Raw genomic sequence first — 27,329 nt, 5'->3', positions numbered from 1 at the left:
TTTTGCTTTGTGTTTTTGCTGCCAGCAAAAATTAATGTGTGTTTGAAGAGAGAAACCAAAACTGCCTAGGCTAAAAACAAATGAATGTTCTGGCATCTGATATAAATGGAAATGTTGGCATCCTTTATCAAAAATGAAGGCAGAAACCCAGACCCCTCCTGCAACTCACATAGTCTCTGCAGAGCACCTGGCAGGACCCAGGAACTCCAGCCAGAGGCGCGCATGGGGCGGAGCTAAACCCGGGTCCCTCCTGTGATTCCCACCATCTCCTCAGACCACCTTGTGGGACTCAGGATCTCCAGCCAGAGGTGCACACAGAGCTGGGCCAGAACCTGGCCCCTCCCATGTCCCACAGTCCTGGCTACCCACCTCAGGACGTAGGAATCTGACCCATGACAAATGCCCCACAGTCCCACTGCTGCCATCAGGGATACCCCCACTTCCTGGACCTAGCAATGCTGTTCATCTTCAGCTCCCACAACTCCCACCAGAACCTTGGATTGCAGTGGATTAACCATGCAGTATCGAGGGGAGACTCAGTAAGAAGAACTCAGCAGGCTTCCATCAGTGAGGTGAGTTTGCCCCTAAAATATGAATAGAGTTTGCCACCTTCAGTGAGTAAACAAGAGCAATAGAGAAGCCCCCTCCAGAAGTAGGCCATAGGCGAGCTTGGCAAGTGGATGGGTGAGTCCTTCCTCCACATAGACAATACTAGGTAGGTTGAGGAGGATGCCAACAAAGCCTCCCCCAACCTGGAGAAAATTAAAGATGCCTGTGGGGCACCCAGAGACACAGTAAGGTCCCAGATGAGACAAATACTATAAACAGGGAGATCTGGTGACTCTGAACAACCTGAAGACATAATAACAGCAGGAACTAGGGGTTGATTTTCATCAGTACTCCTAGGATTATAAGCCTAGGAAGAGCATAGGACTCACCCAACAAGTCTTGCAGTGGGAAGTCAGGTGACTGGCCACCTATTCATTGAGGGACCCAGCAATTGGACAAATATCAACCTTACATTAGGACCCCAAGATACACACTACCAACAGTTGACACTAGTGGGACTGAAGGACCAAATATTAACCTGAAAGGGGAAAATGGCAAAACAAAAAAGCAAAATGTAATCTCAAACATCTAGTCTACCAAGTGCAAGAAGAGGAGACATGAAATAGAGGACTTCAAAAGTAACACACAGGAAAGCTCTGAAAAGATAGCAAGTGAAAATAAAGAAAAAAAAAACTTCATGAGGCTATATAGGAAATCAAATTAGAAGTATTCTCCCATGTAAAGATAGAAATAACAACCTTAGTAAAGGAATTGTGAGTGCAGCTAAAGAAAAAATACAGTAAAAAAAAAAAATAGTACAGGAGCATGGGAAACTGATTGAAACCTTGAACAAACAATATAGAAAACAAGCAGAATTCATAAAACAAACTCAAAAAGACATAAAAGAAACAAAAAAATTCTATTGAAAGCTGGAAAAACTGTTTAAATGAAGCTGAGGATAGAATTCTGGACCTTGAGGATAGGATCGTGATTAGCAATCATGAAATGATAGAACTTTTGAAAATAATAAAACAGCATGAAATGACAATCCAGCAGCTTCAAGATAATGCCAACAGAAAAAATATAAGGCATCAGTGAAGATGTGGGAGTCAATGCAAATGACATAACTAAGATATTCACATAGTAATAGCAGGGGGAAAAATCTGATATGCAGATAAGTGAGACATATAGAACACCAAACAATAACAACCAACATAAATCTACAACCACACATATAATAATTAAGAACCCAGACATGCAGCATAAAAACAAAATACTAAAAGCTGTTAAAGAAAAGACACAACTCACCTATCAAAGAAAGCCCGATAGAATCACAGCACACTTTTCAGCACAAGCCCTCAACTCAAGATGAGCTTGAGGTAAGGTATTTCAAGTCCTAAAAGAAAATAACTTTCAACCTAGACTGATGTACCCAGAAAAAGTTTCATTCAGATTTAATGGGGAATCAAAATACTTCCATGACAAAGAACACCTGAAGAAATTTATGTCCATCAAACCACCCCTAGAAAGAGTGTTGAAAGACATACTATATAGAGATAAAAATGACCATAATTCCCAGAACAACAACAGAAAGAAAACACCAGGTAGGACAAGCAATTAAACAAAGGGGAAAAGCAGAAAACAAACAACTGGAACATAACATGGCAAAGTGAAGCCAGTACATATCAGTTATACCATAAATGTAAATGGCCTCAATTCACCTATCAAAAGAAATAGGTTGACAGAATGGATCAAGAAACATAACCCCACAATATTCTGTATACAAGCAACACATCTGACCCAAAAAGAAACTCATAGATTAAAAGTCAAAACATGGAAAACAGTATTCCCTGCAATAGGAACCCAGAGAAAATCAGGGGTAACTATTCTATTTGCAGACAACGTGAACTTCAAACCGAAAATGATTAAAAGAGACAAAGAAGGTCACTACATATTTGTTAGTGGAAAAATTCAAGAGAAAGAACTAACAATTATAAATATGTATGCACCAAATACAGGAGCACCCAACTATGTAAGACAGATACTAATGGACATGAAAAACCAAATACACAAGAACACAATTATAACAGGGGAACTTAATACCCTATTGTCACAAAGAGATACATAACTAGACAAAAAGTCGGCAAAGAAATAATAGAACTGAATCATACTTGTGAGCAAATGGACTTATAGATGTTTACAGAGTATTCCACCCAACCACATCAGAATACACATTCTTCTCGGCTGCACATGGGACATTGTCCAAAACAGACTATATATTATCCCATAAAACATTCTTAAGTAAATGCAAAGGTATTGAAATTATCCCATGTGTAATATCTGACCATAGCACACTGAAATTGAAAATTAATGGCAAAAGAAATTGCAAAACCTGTATAAATACATGGAAATTAAGTGACAACCTTCTGAACAACCAGTAAGCTATAGATGAAATTAAAGAAAAAATAAAACAATAACTACAATTCAATGAAAATGTGGAAACAACATATTGTAATCTGTGAGATGCAATGAAAATGATCTTAAGAGGGAAATATATAGCAATAAATTGTCATATCAAGAAAATAGAATGAGCACAAATAAACAGCCTAATGCTTCAACTCAAGCTTCTAGAAACAGAAAAGCAAGTTAAACCCAAAGCTCATAGAAAAGAGGAAATTGTAAAGATTAGAGCAGAAATCAATGAAATTGAAATTAAAAAAATACAAAGGATTAATGAATCAAAAAGCTGTTTTTTTTTGGGAGAATAAACAAAATTGACAAACCTCTAAGTAACCTTATCAAGGAAAAGGAAAAAAACCCTAATTCATGCAATAAGGACTGAAAAGGGGAACATTACTACAGACCCCATTCAAAAGGTCATGAACACCCACTTTGAAAATCTCTCCTCACATAGAGTGGAAAACCCAGAGGAAATGGACAGATTTCTAGAAATATATGTACTATCAAAGCTCAACCAAGAAGATATAGCAATTTTGAATAACCCAATATCAGCTATTGAAATTGAAAACATAATTAAAAACTTATCGGACTTCCGGGAGCACATGGCGGATAGATAACAGCAGCTACGGAGGCTCTCTGAGATACCCAGCTTAAAATCTAGGAATGGTGCGGTATGAGGAGTCCTAAGCAAAGGGAGATATACCCTGCCGACCCAGGAATGAACTAAGCTGAGAAAAATCAACTGGAAATGCAATCCCGGTGCTATAACTGGAACAGGTAAAATCTCAGTGGAGGCTGAAACCCGCATGGCGATTTGAATTTCCTGCCGCCACTGCTGCGTCTGAAATCAGCACAGCAAGGACAGAGAGGCGAAATCTCTGAGAGTGGGAATCAGCGAAGGGAGTTGAGAGTGGAACTGGCAGGGAGCCCTGCATCGACCTGTGGTGAGTGAGAGGAACGGGGACCCTTCCATAGACTAGGAGGCTGTAACAGAGGACATTCTGGGACGGGGCAGACTAGCCGGAGCAGGACGCTGCAGTGACTTTAGTCACATATTCCCCTCTCAGGTGGGATTGGTAGAGAGCCCTGACCTAGGTGACATGGCTGACTAAGATCCAGTAGGCTAGCCCAAGCCAGGTCCCAGCACCTGGCGGTGCACCCTAGCAGTGAAGCCTTCAGTAGGTTGACCTGGAGGGGCGGGCCCAGCAGAGGCTGCCCAAGTCTGTGTCTCCCTAGTACACTGCAGTGAGCGGGAATATCTAGCTGGCAGATTCAAACAAACTGTAACCAACAAAGAAAGAAACTGGGCCTCTTATATACACTTGTATGGAAGGAACAAAAAGTATGGGAAGAGGGAGCAACAAGAAAGGGTCCTCGGTCCCCAATCCTGAGAATACTGATCCAGGAAAGGTAAATGCAAAGGAGAATGAGGACAGAAAACATGCAGTATCAGACACGGCACCAACAGACATAAAGTGGTATCTCCGGAGCCTCATAGACGAGTTCAAAAGTGAAGTATTTAATGACCTAAAGCAAGATATAAATAGAATAGTTAGAGAAATGCTAAGCACCACCCAAGAAAAAAACAGATGGTGGAATGGAAGAACAGAAAAAAAGGAGAGAATTGTTTGATGGAGAAAATAGAGAAAACACAGAATACATAAAGCAGGCTCAAAGAGATTACCAGGAAACTAAAAACTCTTTTGAAAGTTGGCATAACAGCTTGAAAGAAACTAAGGATAGATTATCTGAACTGGAGGGCAGATTTGTAATGTGGGAGCATGAAATGAAAAACTTCTTAAAAATAACAAGAAAACTAACAGCAATAATACAAAGGCTTGAAGATGATAAGAGGATCTATAACTTAAGAATTAAGAATGTAAAAAAAGTAGTAGAGACACAAACAAATGAACTACAAAGGCTATTCACAGAAATAATCCAGGAGAATTTCCCTAATTTAGCAAAAGGTAAAGATACTCAGATGTATGAGGCATACAGGACCCCAGCCACCTACAACCCAAACAAAACAACACCAGGCATATAATAATCAAAATTCCAGAAATCCAATATAAGAACAGAATATTAAAAGCCGTCAGAGACAAGAAACAGATCACTTACAAGGGAACACCCATCAGAATTACAGCAGACTTCTCGGCACAAACCATCAAATCATGAAGAGCGTGGGGTGGGGAATAATTCAAGTTTTGAAAGATAATAACCTCCAGCCAAGATTGATATATCCTACACAACTGTCCCTAGAAATTGATGGAAAAACAAGGTGCTTCCAGGATAAAGAGGAACTAGGGGAATTTGCAGCCACCAATTCAACTCTACAGAGAATACTGTAGGAATTCTAAAAAAAAAATACCAAGATTCCAGAAACAGTGGGAGAGAGGCTACAATGAATGGAGCAGAAATCAAAATGAAGAAGACAAACTGACAACTAATGACAGAAAAAGAGCTCAACAGAAATGAGGCAGAGAGGGTTGGATGGTAGGAACAGCTATTTTGGAGAAAACAAGACATCATAATAGCTAGTGCTGATTGAATATCATCTTGTTTTGAAGTCCCATCAAGCTTTTGTTCTTCTGTCTCCATCGGTCTTAACAGGTTGTATCTTATTGGATTTTATTATATGTGATAGTACAAACAAAAACTTTTATAGACAAGGAGATTATACAGAAACCATTGTTCATTTTCTGTTAGGTTGGTTCTAAATACCCTGTAATATTGTCATTCTCTTCAATGGTTTTACATTGTCTTAATATGTTTGATGCTACAGTATATGAAGTTATACTTAAAGATTCAAGGAAAGAGACACTATGGTAACTACTTTTATGTCGGGATATCTGGTAGTGAAACACATTTTGCTTAAATGGTTATGTTTTGACCTGTGGTGTTTTGCTGTTATGTCCTCTTTTATCTCAATCTCCTTTTTTAATTATTTACTTTTTTATTTTTATATTTTTAATTAAGGGAAAAATAAAAATAGCAGGATATATTATAGTAAACCATTTTGATTTCCTATTAACTTGATTTGAAGCCCTGTATTGCTCTCACCATCTTGTTTTGACTGATTTCCCTCTGTTCTGTTTTGCTTGATACTACCAGGTTCGAGAGTATAGGCAACAACTATGAAGACAATAAGATTCATTATGATGTCTATTCTGGTTTGATTATTATCTTCTTTTGAAGTCCTGTAATGCCTCCAATGTTTTGGTTTTATGGTTTTGTTCTTTACTGTTTTGTTCAATTTTATTATAACTGATGATATAGACAATTCTTTTTAAGATAGCAAGAGGCATTATGGTAACCATTGTTGATCACCTTGCTTTTTGTTTTTACAATATGTATTATGTCCATCCTTTTGATTTGACTGACTCTGTTTTGTTATGTCACATTTGGCTTTATTCTCTTCAAAAAAAGTAATAAGAACTGTGGGAGTAATAAAACCCAAAATGTGTAATTGTCATTGTACAAAAGAGAGGAAAAGAAAGTGCTCTAAAGGATATAACTGCATATATATTTAAGTGTATAACATAGATAACCATATTACTGAGTTTTGTTGGATCATTGAACAGAACTCTTTGCAGTCTCACTATTTGAATGTCCACTTTATATGCTTTAATTTTTTAACTTGAACAACTATTTCTAAGATGACAATATGTAATTTATTAACTAGTGATTTCCTACTGTTTATTTTTTCTGAAATTCTGTATAACTTGTACCCCTTTTCTTTTTTTTTTTTCTCCTTAAATAAAATTTAAAAAAATACTTATCAACTATTGTAGTCAGGTTGTATAGAGAACAATTAGAATCAGGACATGGAATTTATAATATTTTTATGATGGCCACCCAGAGTTAACAAAGAAAATGTAGGAAATATATCTATAACACTAAAGACATAGAATATTTAGCCAAGGGCCTGAATCCCACAGCAATGTCCCACATGAGTCCAGATGAAAACCCAGAGCTCATGACAGTGCCTCCCACGAGTCTCACTGGAGGTGTAGAGCCCACAAGAAGGACTCACGCCAGTCTCTTTTACAGATTTGTGCTGCGAAGGCCCAAAGGTCAGCAGTGGAAGCTAGAAAGTCTATGCCAGCAGGGTGAAGGAGCTGTGCTGGTAGGTTGAGGGTTTTACACTGGAGCCCAGAAGTCACGCACAACAAAGACCAGGATTGTCTTGAAAAGCACACAGCCATCCTCAGGCACACGGAGGCCCCAAGCTCCTCTGATGACAAGCACAGTCAAGTACATGCCAGGAAGCCAGCATGACGACTTTATCCTGGAGACCAAGCAGCACATTTCTTCCCCTCTGGAGCCAAGAAGCAATGCTTGATGTGAGGACCAGAGCTTCTCCAGGAAAACCTAATTGCTCAAACAGCAACATGTAGGAGAACCCACAATGGCTCAACACCTCAATGCAATAGCTTCTCCCTTTCCATGTCTCTATTTATGCTGGCAACTTTCCTCAGGTGGGACATCTATGCTCAGCACCATGCAATCCAGCTGGCATTAAGTTGACCACCAGTTTTTAATCCATAACACCAACAAAGAAAAGCCCAGGTCCTGATGGATTCACAATTGAATTCTACAAGAAATTTAGAGAAGATCTGATGCCAATACTCCTTAAACTCTTCAATGAAATTGAACAGGAAGCAGTCCTCCCTAAATCATTCCTGGAAGCAAGTATTACTCTCATACCAAACCCAGAGAAAGACCCAACCAAAAAGGAGAATGATAGGTGAATCTCACCAATGAATACTGATGCCAAGATTCTCAATAAAATACTAGCAAATAGAATGCAGCAAATCATCAAGACAATTATACATCACGGCCAAGTGGGATTCATTCCAGGAATGCAGGGATGGGTTAACATACACAAATCAATAAATGTAATATACCACATCAACAGAGCCAAAAAAAAAAAAAACCCCACATGATCATCTCAATAGATGCATAAAAAGCTTTTGATCAACACATGTTCATGATAAAAACCCTTCAGAAACTCGGAATGCATGGTGTTTACCTCAATCTCCCAAAGGCCATTTATGACAAACCAACAGCCAACATTATGCTAAATGGACAAAAACTGAAAGCTTTCACACTAAAATCAAGAACAAGACAAGGATATCCACTATCACCACTCCTATTCAATATAGTTCTGGAAATACTAGCCAGGGCAGTCAGACGAGAGAGAGAAATAAAAGGAATAAGGATAGGACAGGAAGAAGTTAAACTATCACTATTTGCAGATGACATGATACTCTATATAGGATATCCAAAGAAACTCCATTAAAAGACTACTAGAAGTAATAAACAAATTCAGCAGTGTAGCTGGATACAAAGTCCGCACTCAAAAATCAATAGCATTCCTGTACACAAACTAAAAAACTCATTGAGAGAGAAATGATGGAAATATTGCCTTTTGCAACAGCATCTAAAAAAAATGAAATACTTAGGAATCAACCTAACCAAGAATATAAAAGACCTATATGCTGAAAATTATGCTAAACTATAAAAGGAGATTGAAGAGGATATTAGAAAATGGAAGGATATTCCTTGCTCTTGGCTAGGAAGAACCAACATTGTGAAAATGGCCATACTCCCAAAATTATTATACAGATTTAATGCAATCCCAATCAAAATACCATTGACATACCTCACAGATCTAGAGAAAACACTCCTAAAATTCACTTGGAAACAGAAGAGACCTAGAATAGCAAAGGCAATTCTGGGCAACAAAGACAAGGCAGGAGGCATCTCAATTCCTAACTTGAAACTATACTACAAAGCCACAGTGATAAAATCAGCATGGTACTGGCAAAGAAATAGACCTGAGGATCAATGGTACAGATTAGAAGATGCAAACACAACTACAAACACACTCAGCCATCTGACATTTGACAAACATGTTCCCTGGAAGAAGCATAGCATCTTTAATAAATGATGTTGGAAAAATTGGTTTGCCACATGCCAAAGATTAAAACTAGACCCATGCATATCACCATGCACAAAACTAAAGTCTAAATGGATCAAAGACCTAAATATTAAAACAGAAACATTAAATCTACTGGAAGGTAGGTAGAAACCTTGGAGACATAAAGGTAGGCAGAGAATTCATGAACAAAATGCAAATTGCACAGGAAACATTTCAAAGAATCAACAACTGGGATCTCATAATATAAAAAGTTTTTGTACTTCAAAAGAAATCACCAACAGGGGCTGGAGGTTTTGCTCAGCGGCATAAGCGCCTGCCTTGCAAGCAGGCAGTCGTGAGTTCAATCCCTGGTACCGATAAAAAGGAAAAAGACAAAAAAAAAAAAAAAGAAAGAAATCACCAACAGAGCGAAAAGAAAACCCACAAAATGGGAAAGAATTATAGCCAGCAATCCCTCAGACAAAGGACTTATATCCAGAACATATAAAGAATTGAAAAACATCAAGCCCCCCCAAATTCAAAGACCCTCTCCAAAAATGAGCATCTGAGATGAACTTCTCAGATAAAGATATACAAATGGCAAATAAATACATGAAGAAATGCTTACCATCACTGATCATTTGAGAAATGCAAATTAAAAAGCATTGAGATTTCATCTCACATCGGAAAGAATAGCTGCCATCAAGAAAACAAATGTTGGCGAGGCTGTGGGGGGAAAAAGGAACACTTCTCCACTGTTGGTGGGAGTTTAGACTGGTGCAGCCACTGTGGAAATCAGTATGGAGATTTCTCAGAAGACTAGGATTAGAAGTTCCATTCAACCCAGCTATTCCCGTCTGGGTGTTTTCCCAGAAAAAGTGAAAAGGTCATGTCACAGTGATATATGTGCACCTATGTTCATAGCAGCACAATTTATAGTAGCTAAATCTTGGAAACAACCAAAATGCCCATCAACTGCAGAGTGGATGCAAAAGATGTGGTATTTTTATACAATGGAGTTTTATTCAGCTATAAAAAGGATGATCTTGAGGCCTTCATATGTAAATGGAGGCAACTTGAGACTATCCTCATTAGTGAAATAAATAATCATATTTATAAATATCACATTGTGTCTCTAGTGTAAAAAGTAATAAGAAGTATAGGAGTAATAAAACCCAAAATGTGTAATTGCTATTGTAAAAAAGAGAGGAAAAGAAAATTCTCCAAAGGATATAACTGCATGTATGTTTAAGTGTGTAAGATAGATGACCATATTACTAAGTTTTTGTTGAATCATTCATTAGAACTGTCTTCAGTCTCACTGCTTGAATGTCCACTTTGTATGCTTTAATTTTGTAACTTGAACAACTATTTCTAAGATGACAGTATGTAATTTCTTAGTGTTATATTTTTCTTTTTTTCCTTTGGAATTCTGTATTGTTACTACCTTTTTTTTCTGTTTTGCTTTCTTTCTCTTTAAACAAAATTTAAAAAAAACAAAGAATATAGGCATGATGGTACATACCCATATTCTCAACAAGCTGGGAGGCAGGAGGATGGCAAGTTTGAAGCCAGCCTGGCAAACTTAGGATTTAATGAGACTCTCTCAAAATAAAAGTAACAATTTCTGGGGGGATGTATGTCAGTGAGAAGACCTTGGACTCAATCCCCAGTACCACCACCACAAAAAAGTTTCAAGTTTATCCTTATTTATGGCTGTGTATTACACCACTGTATAAAATCATCACATATTTTTCTACAAATGGAATACTATATAGCCATAAAGAAGAATAAATGTGAGACTTTTATAGGTATATGGATGCAATTTGAGAACATATTTATTAGTGAAATAAATAAGACACATGTGTATAAACATCATATTGTTTCATTATTGTTTTGAATCTGAAAGAAAAAATATGTATATGTGTATGTATGTATATGTATATATGTATATGTATATAAAAATAGTTAAGATGGTTATACTAAGGAGTTCACTGAAAAGAAATCTTTGTGCTGGTGCTGTTTGGACAATTGAATGCAGATGTCTTGTGCTCTGGGTGAATGATTTGATGATGACAATGTGCATGTACCATTGCTGTCCTGATGATGTGTTTTGACATTTTTGTCGTTTTTTTCCTTCTTCTTTTTCTTTTTATCTTTGAAATAAAATGGATTTGGAAAGAAAATGAAGTGAGCCTAAAAACAATGTATATGAAAGTATTTTAGGGAAAGTTTGCTAGGATGGGAAAATATATCCTAGTCCCAACAAAGTAAATGGTACAAAGGAAGAAAAACTCAGGAGCCATGAATTGCCACCACCTTCACCACACACGTCAGGAAAATCCAGTCACCAGTCGGTATGTCTCAAAAGGGTTACTAGAACTTCCTTTTGTTCTCTGTCACAAGATCTTCCTGCCCATTTTTTTTTTTTTTTTTTTTTTTTTTGTCTTTTTTCCTTTTTATCGGTACCGGGGATCGAACTCACAACTGCCTGCTTGCAAGGCAGGCGCTTATGCTGCTGAGCTAAATCCCCAGCCCCCTTCCTGCCCATCTTAGGGAGCTGAGGATTACAAGTAACCCCGTAGTTCTCTACATTGGCTTCATTTGCCCCTCTGTTCTCATTTTTGGTTTAATTTCACAACTAAAATAGAATGCAAAACAATTTGAAGATCCTCACAGGACGCACTTAACTGCCTTTGGGAGGCCCTGTGCTCCTTGATTGGTAGCAGCAGTGACCCTCAGGATGTCAGCCTCTCCTGACACCTCAGCTGTGAGTGTGAGAATGGCTAACTCCTCACTCTGCAAGTCATGGTGGGAACACCTGTGTCATCTCCTTTAATCCTCATCACGAGAGGACCTGCTTCTGTACGGATGAGGTGCCCCCGAGAGGCCAGAAGTAACCTGCCCACCTCACATTGATGGAAATGGGCGTTGGCGTTTGACCCTGGTGTTGGCTCCCGAGCCATCCTGTAATGTGTAACACACCCTGTGCTGGATAACACACCAGGTGTAGTGACACCAGCAAGACCAACACATCGGAGCATTTGCTTGGCACTTTCCATTAGTGTTAGAATGTTTTAGCTCAGAAGTTGCCAAGTATAGACACTGTTTGACCTGTGCTACATGTTTAAAGTTGGGAAACTTTTGGCAGAGAACCCTCTATGGCAGTGATGGCAAAGCTTTTAGAGCTTTCAGTGATAACAGCCTCTGTGGCTCGCACTCCATATGTTCACCACCTTTGCTCTATGATCTCACTCTGGCATTAGCTAAAAGTAATAATGGATTCACTCGTTTGTATTCCCTCTCTGCCCCTGAAAGTATTTTAGCCTGTTCTGTGCCACTCAGCCCCATTTCTTAATGTCTCAGAACCACATGACACATTTTTCCAATAAAGGAGTCATATTAATTACGTTATATGCTGTATGGGCATCGTGGAACTAGTGAAAAGCAACATTTCTTCACTGCATAATGAGGAAGTATTTGTCTTTGCTTACGTGGAATGGTTTCAGTGAATTGTGTGTCTGACCGTTGCTATTAGTTACCTGCAATGTAAAACTTAAGTAGAGAAGCAAGCTAGTCTGAAGAGTTGTTTTCCTGCCATAAAACCAGGGTCACTCAGTACTTTCCTAGCCCACGCATCGGCAGTGGTTTGATCCTGGGCACCACCTGGTCTGTCACACAGTCATCATGACAGCCCTCTGTGGTCACACAGGACAATTTAGTGTGTGTTAGAATATTTATTGAAGACTAACATGAGGAGCTGTATTAGCATACAGGGCACATGCAAATGGAGCAGTTATTCCTTGTCTTGGTTACTTTTTACTTGTCGCTGAGACAAAATACCTGATGCACCAAATTGGGAAAGGAAAGGTTTATTTCTTACAGTTTTTGGAGGTTTCAGTCCATACTCAGTTGGCTCCAAGGCAGGATGGCATGGTAGGGCCGCAGTTCATGGCAGCTGCAAACAGCCAGGCAAAAATCGGCAAAAGAGCAAGACACACCTTTTTCCTGCCATTACATTACATCCTGGCTCCACCTCTATGTGGGTGGAGCACTGACACCATCAATCCAAGCACTAGACAATGAACCAATCACAAATGCACAATGCAAATACATGAGGCCTGGGGGCCACCAACATAAACCATGACATTCCCACTTTACAAATCAATAGAAGAGGACCCCAAAAGAATATGTAAGAATGGATAATGCTGGGCCTTGAATCTAACTCCAATGCCTATTTCCCCCCTCCATACTGGGGATTGAGCCTAGGGACTTTGCACTGAGATACATCCCCAGCCATCTTTTTTGTTTTTTATTTTGAGATTAGGTCTTGCTAAATTGCCCAGGTTGGGCTCAAAGTTGTGATCCTCTGCTTTTGCCTCCCAGAGTGCTGGGGTGACAGGTGAGTACTGCCACAGCAAGCTCTAGTGCCTTTTCTGTTATGTTGCAACTTCTTTCCTGCAGATTTGTAACGTGCCTTCTGCACTAATTTATAGGCTGTTGGTGTTTAGGTGCAATGAAGTTTCTAAAGACTTAAGTAATAACGAAAGGGCTACATAAAATAAGTCAGTGATTGTCTCAGGCTGTTTCAAGGAAGAAGAAAAGAGTAAAAAGAAATACAACTTCATGGTTTCCAACATGAATCATCTGAATTCAATTCTCTAGGAGTCGGATATGGATATATGTTTTATTTTGTTGTTGTTTGAGACAGGGCCCTACTGTGTAGTTCAGGCTCCTCTTGGACTCCCCATGTAGCTCAGGCTGCCTCATTCACAGCAATCTTTCTGATTCAGCCTCCCAAGTGCTAGGATTATTGGCATGTACCACCATGCCTGGGTGGAGACAGGTTTTAAAAGTAGTTGAAAGCCAGGGATGATGATGCATGCCTGCAATCCCAGCTGTTCAAGAGGCTGTGGTAGGAGGATCATGAGTTGAAGGCCAGCCTGAGCAACTTAGGTAAAGCGTGTCTCCCAGTAAAACATGAAGAGGCTGGGGGTGTAGCTCTGCTGGTACAGCACGCTTGGGTTCATCCTAGCACTACCTCCCCAACAAAAGAGCAGAGGAAGTGATTTTAATTAAACTTGACTGATATTTGGGACTCATGGATAATGATAATGACTCAGAGTCTGAGATAAGGTACTTGGTATCTCTCTCAGCACAGTATCTTTTTGTTTTTAAATGAAAAGCTTTTCTCTGCTCAGATACCAAGTGAAAACTGGGGCCAGGATTACAGGGCCCAGCATTTTGACCATTTGAAATCTGATTTTCAATACACAGTCTTAACAGGAGCACTCAGTGCACGTCTCCATGTGTTAACTGATCCCTGGGTTCCGTCCTAAGGCAGCCTGCCTCAAGAATGGTCAGAGGGCCAGCTTTACTGAGACCCTTTGACACTATCTCCATCCTTACCTGTCTTAGCTCCTCTTGGGTTAAACATCAGGAGCCATTGCTGTTTCCATAAGCAATTTCTTTGCTGAAATAAATAATAGCAATACTGAAAAAAAGGCCTGAATTTGCACTGTGATTATAGCTGCTGAAGCGTGCATTTCAACTGAAAATCAGTCTAATCCTCTTCCATCTTTTTGTCCTCAGTGCCACCTGGGATTGAAAGCTCAGCCTGGACTCTGCTTTCTCAGCGCTGTGTGTGCTGATCACATGCATCTAGATGACAGTAGCTTGGGAGATTGGGACAGTGATGGCGAACCTTTACGAGCTTTTAGTGATACCAACAGCCTGCTGCAGCACGTGTGCCATCGGTTCACCATCAATGCTAGAGAAGAACCACATTCTCTAAGCCGCTAGTGCCAAGTGTCTGTTGATGTATCTGCCAGTTGAAAGGTGAGTTTTGTTCTTTTGGACAAAAGACAGAAATCTTCTCACGGTACCACCCTCCACAGCTGACCACTGAAAAATGAGTCAGACATCTACTCTGCTCACGACAGTAACACAGTCGTCAGAGGTTAATGATTGACCTGAGATGGCCAAACACGCCTGTGGGCTTATGTCTTTACATATATGATGATAAATGTGTGTAAACCTGAATGGATCTATATAAAAGTGATAGATCTTTTGTAGTTTTTGAAAATATATTTTCCAGGTAAAATAGACATTTGTTTTATCTGTATCACAAGTAAGAAAGGAAAGGGAATAATGCTTTATTTCACAGTGTACTGGTCAGATCAATTCTTTAAAGACATATTTTCTATGCCAATCAAATTCTACTTTGATTGTAATCGATCAGATTATATCCTGGGTATATTATTTATAAGGAAAATATTTCATTTATTTGGTGATCATATTTAACCTTATCAGCCTTCTCTGTAGTTGCTACTGATTTGTCACTTTTCTTAAATTTTTTTCTACTTATCAGAGATATGCTGATAATCACCAGTCAGCTAAGTATGTAATAACAAAGTCAAGAAACCATACTTTCATCAAGGATTGGTTTTTCTGTCCCATTATAATTCAGCCCATTCTGGCTTTCAAACTTTAAGTAGAAAGTAAAGAAACTAATAGCATTTAACTGTATTAAGTCCTGATATGAGGTCATGGGAGTGTTAATCTCCTTTCTCATGTTTGTCTTTCTATTTAGTTTTCCCATTACCACTCTGAATACTATTTCTAAATCCTAAGTATGTTTCTAGGAGTGTCTAGTATTTTTCTTGTTGAATTACCCAGGGAATGTTAGCATTGTACTTTAAGGTAGTTCTGCCTAGCCCAGTAATATAAAATTAATATTAGACCAAGATTTGAAGGATTAGTCCACATAGTACACACTTTTTGCCTAAATGTGGGTTGCAGACTCTTTCTAACTTGGAAGTTTTTCCTTGAAAATTTGTAATAAAAAGTTCCTGTTTAAGAGTTAAAAGTTTGTGCAATGGGGACAGCTTAGTGTGGAGTACTTGCTATCACGTACAATCCGATTCATATAACCACCTCCCTCCCAAAAAAGAGAAAAGTTTTACCACAGTTTTCTATTGAAGGGTCAAAAGATTTGCAACACAGGGATGACATTCTTGCGTGGAAGTACAATTGACTGAGAGTAAACAGCCGCTACTCGTTTTCAATGCCATGTACTCAACCTGTGTGTGACGGTGCACATCTGTAGTCCCAGATCTCTAGGCGGCTGAAGCAGAGAATCACAAGTTCAAGCCCAGCCTGGGCAACTAATAACTTAGTGAGACCTATCTTAAAATAAAACACTAAAGAAGGGCTGGGAATGTATCTAAGTGTAAAACATTCATCCTCTAGTACACACACATATATTCTAGGGTACTATATACCATATCATTACTCATTTCCCTTTAGTTCCCACGGTATTGAGTCAACAAACCCTCTAACTTTGTGTGACTTGGAATACTACTTTCTTTTTTCAGCGTTAAAAGTAAATGTATGAACTTTCTGACTTATTTTAAAATTGCATAACTTTTAATAAACTAATTTGCCAGATTTTCTCTTCTTCCTCTTCAATTCCATTTGTCATCAGTTTTATTACCAGACAATTTTGGAGAAAGAAAGGTAAACAAGTAGGAATAGCCTGTTTGACAACTTACGAAAGGCTGAGGTGTTTGGTTAAACTCAGGTCAAGCACTCTGGGGATTTTTGTACTTCTTCATTCTTTAAATGTATGTTGCTAAGAACAGAGTTGAGTTTATAAAAGTTTACAGGTATTATCCTGAGAATGCACAACTCCTTTAATCAGCAAATATGATAAGAGAGCTGGGAATAACCTCAGCGGCACAGAGCTGCCTGGTCAAGTGCAAGGTCGTGAGTTTGGTCCCCACTGCAGCCCCCTCCCCCCAAAAAAAGGTAAGAAAGCAAACTGAACAGTGTTAAAATCAGCAGAAGAAGGTGATATCTGAGTGACTCTGGGGCTAATTTTTTTGACAAAATTAAGAACATTTAATCATTCTCTAATTTATAATATACAAATTTGGATTTCCATGTGAAGTATGCTTCTGCAGGACGGTTTATTAGTTTCTCTTACTATAAAGAGCGCACGATGCTGGGAAGTTTATTTATTTTTTAAGAGTTTTAGTTTCTTGAGACAAGGTTTTGTTCTGTGGTCCAGATTGGCCTTGAATTAACAAATGGCAGTCCTCCTGCCTCAGCCTCCAAAGTACTGAGATTATGGGAGTGGGGCACCACACCCAGCTCTGGGTAGTTTGTTTTTAAAACAGAGGTTTATTTCACCCACTGTTCTGGAGGTTCACAGAAACGGCTCCAGCACTGGCTTCAGACAGTCCTTGTAGCTGCGTCACATGGTGGATGCACCATGGCGGGAGCATGTAGGAACAAATCAGAGAGAGCAATTCAGGTTGAGCTCTCTTTTATAATAAATAACATGCTCTCATGAGAACTAACTCAGGTTCCATGAGAACTTCCTTAATCACTTCCAAGAGCAGCACCACCAGTGATCTAACCAACTCCCCCCACCTTGGTGCCTCCACCGTGGGGGGGGGGGGGAATGGGGGTGCTACTTGGTGCCTCCACTGTGTGTGTGTGCTGGGGGGGGGGGATGGGGGTGCTAGGGATTGAACATGAGCCTTTATACTGATCTACGTCCCAGCCCTTTTTTATTTTATGTCTGAGACAAGGTCTTACTAAATTGCTAAGTTGCCCAACTGGGCTCAAATTTGTGACCTTCTTGCTTCAACCTCCCAAGGAACTGGAATTACAGGTGTGTGCAGCTGCATCTGGCAGCGTGTAGATGTTAATGTAGTCAATCTGAAGAGTAACCTACATGCATGCACTTCCTTCTTGGCCGTCAATGCTGTGGAATCAATTTGTAAAGGAAAGGATGCTCCAACAGTGCATACCCAGGACATCATGAAAATGAAACAGTTGTTACTGAGTGGCTGCTGCTATCTACTGTGTATCAGGCTGATATAAAAGGCAAACAGAGCATATCCCTTTATGAAATAGTTTATTATGCTAACAAGGCATCAGGAATCAGGATAGCCAGTGACTACAAACTTTTATATTATATTAGGCCATGAATCCTTTGTCAGGAAGTAATTTGCAAGTTTAAGTTTTAGGAAATACCTGTTTGTGTCTGTACATATCTTCCTACATGGCTCTCAAATTTTATGCAAGCTACAGTGGATAAGTGAACATCTTGTAGGCAATACAATATATTCATTCTTTCATCAAGAACACAGAATTGGAGAACCTAGTGGGTTTTGTAAGAAAGATCAGCTCCTAATAGAGCATGATTGAATTGTTTTTCATGAGAATATGGTGAGGAAGTAGATTCTTTCCAGTAGGCTGGCTAGAAATATCTTTTCACTGCAACAAATATTTACTCTAGTGGAATAAAGCAGTTGGATTCTTTCCTTGCCTGTTTTGTAAAGAGCACAGCCTTTACCAAAATAAGTATATTCATTGACAGCACTAGAGGAGCCTCAGATAGGTACAAATAATAGCTTAAAAATGTTAATGACTTTGTGTGAAGTGGAGAAACATGTATCATACACAGCACGGTGAGTTGAGCTCTCAAAGGCAGAACTGTTTGTAGACATTCCTACAACTTTCCTTTCCTCAAAGGTTGGACTTTATCTTCCTTTCCCTGTAACTCTCCACAACAGGAAATGCTTGCCATAAATCACCTTACAGTGCAGATACTATTCTTGATTGTACTTCACTGAAAACTCTTTTATTTTCTAGGCTTGAAGTCTTTAAGAGTAAGCGTAAATCAAGATAGCTTTGACTTCAACAAAGTCTGATTAATTTTTTAGAATTCTAGGGCAGTTTCAGAAGCAATTGAGGCCACAAGAATACTAGTCACTAAATGTATACTTTGGTTTCTTATCATAGAATATCTGGACTGAATCTCAGAGAAATTGTTAGCAATTTGCATGTGTATTCTTAGGAATTGTTCCCAAAAGAATAAAAATGAATTCGGAAGTATTTAAATACTCAAGTTTTATGTTTGTAGTAAAGTAGTTCAAATTCTATATGGATGAAGTACTAGTTGGTGAGCCAACTTTAAATGACATGACCATTCTCTTCCAATGTATTTGATAATCTTTCTAAAAAGGCATTTAAAACATATTAGTTACTTTGCCCTTTTTGCAAAGAATTAAGTGATGACTAAAGCATCACATTTAACATGGATATAGAAAATTTTCTTGTAACCATTATATAATTAACAACTAATTTTTAGATTAATTTCATATGGTGTGGATTATTTTCCAATGCTACTAAAAAGTGGAGATTCAGTTAGGGCTTTGTGGATGTGACTGAGTGATAGACTGCTTCACCGGCATTCTTGAGGCCCTGGGTTTAATCCCCAGTGATACACACCACACAAATACACAGCAAGAAAGGGGTCAGGAGAGGGCTACATGTTGGGAATTCATTTTTCAAAATAGTTTTCAATAGTCTGTCACCTTTCTTGCTTCTAGCATATAACATCTTTTTTTGGGACACCCTGAAGAATCAAGGTCTAATATTCTTATCCATAAAATAGAAATATTTATATCATGTAGTATCTTAGTTACTTTTTCCATTGCTGAGATAAAATGCACAACATCCATAAATTAAGGGAGGAAAGGATTATTTGACTCACAGTTTGTAAAGGTTTCAGTTCATAATTGCTGGCTCCAAGACAGAGTGACACATGGTAGAGGAGCAACAGTTCATGGCTGTGAAAGACAGCAAAGCAACAAGTGAGAGACAAAACTCTTTCTGTCTCTTACATTGTACGCAGGTTGTCCACTGTAGGGTGGATATAGCACTCACACATACCCTTAATCCCGGCATTGGCATTGGACTATGAATCAATCACAAACTCTAGATTCAGCTACCTCTGAAAAGCCTACTGCCCATGACTGTTTGGGGAGAACATCTAGACACAAACCATAACATGAATGATCTATAGAAATAAGATAAACCAACAAAAACCCTAGAGTTTTTTAAGATCAATATCTATCTGAATTTATGGTGCTAATGTAACACCTAAAGTTTGCATTTTCAAATGCTGATGAAATGCTAGGAAAGTGGGTGAATTTGATCAGATTCATTTTCCTATCCTTTCGCTTGTTAGACATAGATAATTCTGCCTCTTGGTTACCTCTTAAATGTTGATGTTTCCTAAAGTTATAAACTCTTTTCTTAGTTCATTCATACTGGTTGCTTCCCTGGTAAGAAAGTCAGATTTCTAAGTTGGATTTCTTTCTGAATGTATATCCAGAAATGATATACTGGGCTGTGAGTTACTCTGAATATGAAATTTTTACATTGTATAGGTAGGTAACCCTTAACTTTTAAAATTGAATATAAGTATGTTGAAAATACCATAAAAAGTACATAAATTTTAAACATAAATTTATCATAGTCAGACTATTTGTAATTCCTTTTTTATTTATTATATTTAGTTTTGAAATATAGGCTGGCTACGTTTCTCAGGCTGCAATTTCAAGATTGTAATTTCAAGATTCTTGTCTTGACCACTGGAGTATCTGGGACTACAGATCAGTGTCAACTGTGTCTGGACAGCTTTTTCATTTTTATAACAGAATGTTTTCTTTCCATATCTTTATAGATCTCCTTACACATGGGATATGAGTATACTAATGTAAAGACATCTTCCATAGATATCTCAATTAATATTGCATAAAATTAAGAGGTCAAGACTGAGTCAGGGATGATGGCACATACCTGGAATATCAGCACTCTGGGAAGCTAAGGTAGGAGGATTGCAAGTTTGAGCTCAGCCTGGGAGACTTAGCAAGACTGTGTCTCAAACAATAGCAAAAACAGGCCTGGGGATGTAGCTCCAGTGTTAAAGTCCTCAGTTTGGGCCTCAGTATCACAAACATACCCATACACACAAAAATTCAGCTCTGGAGGTGATTGTCCATGTAATCATGAATAAAAGCTTTTCCTGTCTCTTAGTTACCTTATCTTTAAAATGGTATATCAGGACTTATTTTAAAGGATACATTTGTTGAGGTGTTGTAAAATAAAAGATTTTTTTCTGGCTGGGGATATAGTTCAAAGGTAGAGCACTTACCTGGCACTCACACCAGGGGGTTTGGTGGTGGTGGTGGGGGTTTTGTCTGGTCTTTGTCCTGGGTTCCTGTTTTGAAGCTTTTAAAATGCATGGAATGGGGCTGGGGGTTTAGCTCAGCGGCATAAACGCCTGCCTTGAAAGCAGGCAGTCGTGAGTTCAATCCCTGGTACCGATTAAAAAAAATAAATAAATAAAATGCATGGAATTTCCACAGTAATAGCAATGCTTTTGTTCCCCTGGTATGATTTTGGATTGTACTACAGCTCATGCTGGTGAAAGTGAGGGCCTGCACTCTATTTTCTTTTAACATTCACTTTAAATTTTGCCTAATAACCCTTTTTTATTTAAAACAAATAAATAAACAAAAACTGGGAATGAAGCTCAGAGCAAAGTCCCTGGGTGCAATCTCCAATACTGAAAAGAAAAAAAGATATATGTTAAAATAAATAAAAAGGAAAGAGAAAAGATGTGTGTTAAGCTTATATGAGGTAACAATATAAGCAGGTCGTGGTTAGCACATCCTAAGTAGTCGTCACATGTTATTGCTTTGGACAGGGCCTGTAGGACTATGGGATCAATTAAAAGCATGAAGAGACAGGGACATTGAGGAATCAAGTTAAAGTTTAATAAGTTTGTGGTCAACAGGAACACTAGGAAGTTAGGACCAAGAAAAATAGTTAACCTATTTATCAACCAGACTTCTTAGATGGAACAGTAACTTACTTTAAAACAATATTAGGGTGGGCCTCCATGACATCGCGGAAGGTGACATGGCTGGAAGACAGTGAGTCTATGCTTTGGGCCCCTCAAGTACGTCCTGATGGTGGGACCAGCTGGAAGACAGTGAGTTTGTGATCCAGGCCTCCTCCATTACATCCTGCAGGGCGGGCCAGCTAAAAGAATGTAAGACCAAAGGGAACCTCAAGACCCAGGACAACAACCCAGTGCACAGATGCACACACACCTCTGGAGGGCAGAGTAATCAGCAAGGCCAGTAACAGGGAAGCATCTGATGCGGCAGCGAGGAGACAGCAGTTGCACCCTGGAGAACTCCACCAACAGGAGACCACTCCCAGCCCCCACATCCAGAAGCCAAGATCAGCTCCATACCCAGCACATCTCTGGGATTCAACACAGACATTATCACAGAACTGTAAACACTGCAGACGGTGGGTTCTTGGAATTAAGAACCAACTACATCTCTGAGGAAAGGACACCTCTTTCTTCCTTGAGAGAGACCTCAATGCTAGTAATAAAGTTATGTATCATGAGTGGTGGGCAGCAAGGTACAAGGCAAATTAAAGAAAAAAGAGAAAGTGGAGAATGGCAAGATGCAGAAGTGGGGTGCAGCTGCAGACCCCAGCCCACCCAGGACAGGCCTGGAAGCCAATGAGATAGATGAAATTAGAAATCAAACCCTGGAACTTTCTGAAATAATAACAACACAAGTGAAAAGTGGAAAAGGCAATAGAGGGAACATGATCTCTCAGGCACAAAAAGAAATGATGCTTAAAATCAAAGATATTGGAGGAGACACAAATAAAAGAATAGGTGGGAAAAAGGAGGCAAAAAATGGCCAACACAGGAAAGAAATGGAATCTTTGAAACATACAGAAAAAGATCCAGGAGATTAAAACCTCCAATGAAAGCATATGCAACATTTGAATGAAGACCTAGAAGACAGAATTGCAGCTAGTAATCATGAAAAGAAAGATGTCTTAAAAATAGCAAGAGAACATGAGAAATCAATCCAACAGCTACAAAATGAAGCGAAGAAGAATAACACAAGATTGATTGGGGTCAGTGAGAAACCTGGAGACAGCATAAATGCCTTGACAATCAAATATATAATCCAAATATATGACAGTTATTGGTAGATATATGAAAAATCAAATGAGCAATAACATAGTTGTAGCAAGAGACCTCAATCTCCTATTGTTGTAGACAGATTAACAAGATAGAAAATCAGCAAAGAAATATCAGAGCCAAACCAAACTTGTGAACAAATGGATTTAACAGGAAGAAGCCATGCCCCAAGGCTCCCTGCTAGCAGCCAGGAAAGATCTGGTGAGCTCATCTTTGCTACTGTTATTTATTTGTCTTTTTTTGTTTCGTGTTTTTCTAGGAATGTGTTTTGTTTTGTTTTTCCCTCTAATATAAAAAAGATAGGTATACATGTAGAGACTCATACATGCACAGAACTTCTCCTAAAATTTATGAGACTTGATAATATAATGCATGATGAAGTGAACAGCTACTTTGAATAAAAACAGACACTATGATACCCAGTGCTGATTCCGCAGCTTCATGCTGTGAAATACAGCAATACTATTATTCTTTGTTCAGTGATTTTAGTGTGTTTTGTATTGTTTAATTTCAACATACATGAAGGTATGGACAGCTATTTTGAAGAGAATGAGAGACATTATGGCAGCCATTGTTGATTTCTCTATAGTCTGGTTTTGAAGGCCTAAAATGCCTTCATCATTCTGTTCTAATCAGTTTAATAGTATTTTATTTTGTATGAATTCATTGTGTGTGAAGATATGGACAACTATTTAGAAGAAAACAAGAGACAATATGATAGACAATGATGATTTCCTGTTGTCTTACATTAAAATCTGTGTCTCTTACATTGTTTTCTTCTGATCTGCTTTGTTATGTTTAGTTTTACCCTCTTTAAAATAAAATTTAAAAATAAAAGATCTGGTGAGCCCAGCACCAGCTGGAGAGGAAGCCATACCCTGAGATCCCTCCACCATGGGGGGAGCATCTGAGAATCACCGCCTTGTGCCTCTCCGCCACTCCAGGAACCCTGGATCAGAGGAACCCACATGCTTAGTCCAGTCCCCTGCACTGAGGGACTGGCAGCAAATGCAGGAAGCGCCTGGGATACAGCAATGGCTTCGTTCAGAGAAACACAGGAAAATGTCAAGATAAGGGAGCAAAATACAATCTCAGACCTCCAGCCCACACAGAACAAGTTCAGAAGACAGACATAGTAGACATAACACCCTGCAAATCAGTGGCATGCGTGGGCTGCTAGGGGCACAACCAGACACCAGCCTTTTCCCGTTTTGAGTCACCACCATTCATAGAGTGTGGGTGAAGAGAACAAGAAGTCAACAAGAAGCAAGCCCTCCTTGTGAACTGGTGCCATGGATGGGCCACTGCGGGGAGAGCCAAATGCCAGCCCCTTCCAGTGCATGGGCTGGGAAAAAAGAAGGGCCAACCACCACCCAAACTTCCACCCTGTGCCATAAGCAATGGTCAATCCAGAGAAACACAGGCTGTGATGATAGCTATTGAGGTAAAATACAATTTAATGCTTGTAGGATTTAGTGTTTCACTGACTTTGCAGGTCTAAAGCCTGATCATCTATCCATTATTATCAGAAGATAATAATATCCAGTATAGCATCTAGGGGAATCTCCTTCTGAAGATTGTGGCCATTGTTAATTCCCTATTGTCTTGTTTTGAAGTCCTTAATGCATTCATTGTTGTTGTTTTTTTTGGTTCTATTCTATTGCATTTTGTGTGATTTTTTACTATGCCTGAACGTATGGGTAGCTATTTTGAAAACAACAAAAGGCATTATGGTAATCATTGTTGATTTCCTATTATTTTAAAGTCGTTTGTCACTTACCCTGGTTTGTTTTGACTGGCTTTATTCTGTTTTGCTTTGCTGGTTTATTCTCTTTAAAATACAAAAATTTTTAAATTAAAAAATAAATCAAAGAACACACACTTGACATTTCTAAAAAGATAACAACTAAAATAAAGATGTAACTTAGTTTTTGTACTGATTGGTTAATTTTACATGCCTATGTCTGATGGTTTGGGCAGCTATTTTGAAGACAAAAAAGGCATTATGGTAGTCATTGTTAATTTCCCATTATTTTGTTTTGAAGCCCTGTGTCATTTTCACTGTTTTGTTTGGTTTGGTTTTATTCTGTTTTGTTTTGTTTGATTTTATTATGTCTGATGGTATGGGAAGCTAGTCTGAAGATCACAAGATATTTATGGTAGCCATTGTTGATTTTCTTTTTTTTTTTTTTTTTTTTTTTTTTTTTTTTTTTTGTCTTTTTCATTTTTATTGGTACCGGGGATCGAACTCACGACCGCCTGCTTGCAAGGCAGGTGCTTATGCCGCTGAGCTAAATCCCCAGCCCCCAATTGTTGATTTTCTATCATCATGTTTTGAAGTTCTGTATCACCTTCATTGTTTTGTTTTGACTGGCTTTATGCTACTTTATTTTGTTTGGTTTTATTCTCTATAAAATAAAATTTTAAAAGCTTTAAAAAATATTAGGGATTCCTTCTATATGGTAAGGGGCCAATGTGTAAAGAGTCCCTAAAGCAATCTGTAGTTGCCTGTGCTTCATTATCATATTGAAACAAGCACCCTTGGTGGGAACTTAGAGTGATGATAAGGCAGGTGCTCATGGAGAGGCACGATGACAAAGAGCCCAAGCAAGACTCCACCTCTACAGGGAATTCCACCTCTATATGCTGTGATGTCGCCCCAGGTTTGTCTCCTGTAGGAGCACTGTAAACCTATACTTTCTTATCCTTTTGTTTAGATCAATCTGGGATTTCTGTCCCCTTGCTCTCATTCTACAAGCACTGTCCCCTTTGTCCTTCGGCATAAGAGTACAAGCTTTATTCCTGTACCAAGGTGCTTCTGTCTGATTGTTCCAGTAGGATAAGAATCCATGGAGTCCATGACACAAGCATTCAAAATCCCCTGAATGATGGGGAGGCTAGACCTCCAAAGGAATAATTCTATGACATAGCTCCACCCAATATATATAATATGTGTATATACATATATGCGTGTACATACATATGAATGTGTATTTATCTATATGTATATGCACGTGTACTATAAATCTTCTGAAGCCCTGCAGCCATTATCAAGGTACCAGAAGTGAAAATAATCAAACTTTGGGGGGATTTTTGAATAGTGGTTCTAAACTGCCTAGTAGAACTAGTGTGGCATGCCAAAGTAGGAGTTGAGAGAGATCAGTAATGTTTCCCAGATGGTCTGGTGTTTCCCTAAACCCACCCAGTATGGAAATGTATAATTGGAATAAACAAATCAGCTACTGTCAGAATTTTTATACTTGTTCCCTAACCTATGAATTAAGGGTTATTATGGTAGCAAAAGCCAACTAGATTCCATTTTCATGACCTCTATCTACCAAAATAGTAAACCAAGGTGTTACTATCTAGTTAGGAGAACTGTGGAGATGAAGTATTTCTTAGGTCTCAATCTCTGAGTCCTGCAATTTAAGATGAAAGAAAATGATACCCAATAAAGGCAAGATGGCTAAAGACTCAGACCTCTTGTAAATAATGATATGGTGGCTGGGACGTAGCTCAAAGGTAGAGCACTTGCTTAGCATGACCACAGCCCTAGGTTCAGTCCCCAGCCAGCAGGAAACAAAGGAATAAGTCATTGCACTGGTCAAATAACCATGAGTAGCTAAAACACTTGCTGAAGGCAGAAGGAATACGAAATAGGTAGTTGAAAAACATAGTTTAATACCAGCATAATCATCTGAACAGTTGCAGAAATAAAGAATGTGATTACTATTAGCATTTCTTCCTCATTTTCATTCCTCCCTCTTTTTTTTTTTCTTTTTCAATTAGAGTCTCAATGTGTTGCCCAGGCTAACCTAGAACTCCTAACTCTCAAGAGAGATCCTGCCTCAGTCTCCAGAGGAACTGGGACCACATTTTGTGTCATTCTGCTCAGCTCTTTTCTTCCTTATTTTGATATAGATAATTTTGTGTATGTGTAGAAACTTTTTTCTGTTTCCTATTTCTATTTACCTATCTTCAAACATAAGGGGCATTAACAGTGGTTCACTTTTATCTCAGAATTTACTGAACAGGTTATCAAAGAGGAAGGTGATTCAACTCAAAGAGGAATCAGCATCACCCACAGATGAATAAAGGAGCTCTGTGTTCTCTCTGGGAGTTAACTGAGATGGTTTTGGTTACATTAGGGATGGATGATCTTACTCTTGTTTACAGCTGAAAGATGAGAATGTCTAAAAGAGGGTGCCAAGTGGACAAGGGCTGGACTCTGTGTGTGTGTGTGTGTGTGTGTGTGTGTGTGTGTGTGTGTGATTTCCATCATTGCCTTTGGAGATTTTGAAACAGTTTAAAAACCACAAGAAGCGTTCTCTGCTTGTGGATGCCATGGAGGAAGCACTGGCAGTGTCTCTTCCTGCAGCTGTTGTGCTCTTATCAGACTCTCCCAGACAGTGCACACTGTAGCAGCTCTTCCAGGACAGCGCAGCTTCCAAACATCAGAATGTCTGAAGAGCCATTCTGAGCAATGGAGAACAGTCATGGACCATGTGCTGATTA

General features: G+C 38.8%; 1 long non-coding RNA gene across 3 annotated transcripts in view; it reads left to right on the top strand.

The window, feature by feature from the left end:
- Positions 1-27,329, top strand: part of LOC134477305 (uncharacterized) — a 52,366-nt gene that overhangs the window by 1,386 nt on the left and 23,651 nt on the right. For all 3 annotated transcript variants that reach the window (XR_010049273.1, XR_010049274.1, XR_010049275.1), the window contains exon 2: positions 14,525-14,770. This is a non-coding gene — a long non-coding RNA (uncharacterized LOC134477305). The remainder of the gene's footprint in view (positions 1-14,524; positions 14,771-27,329) is intronic.

This window comes from Cavia porcellus, unplaced genomic scaffold (genome assembly GCF_034190915.1).
Source record: "Cavia porcellus strain 051 isolate PalLab524CR breed Dunkin Hartley unplaced genomic scaffold, mCavPor4.1 scaffold_8, whole genome shotgun sequence".
Classification (NCBI taxonomy): Eukaryota; Metazoa; Chordata; class Mammalia; order Rodentia; family Caviidae; genus Cavia; species Cavia porcellus.
This window is presented reverse-complemented; position numbering and strand designations above follow the sequence as displayed.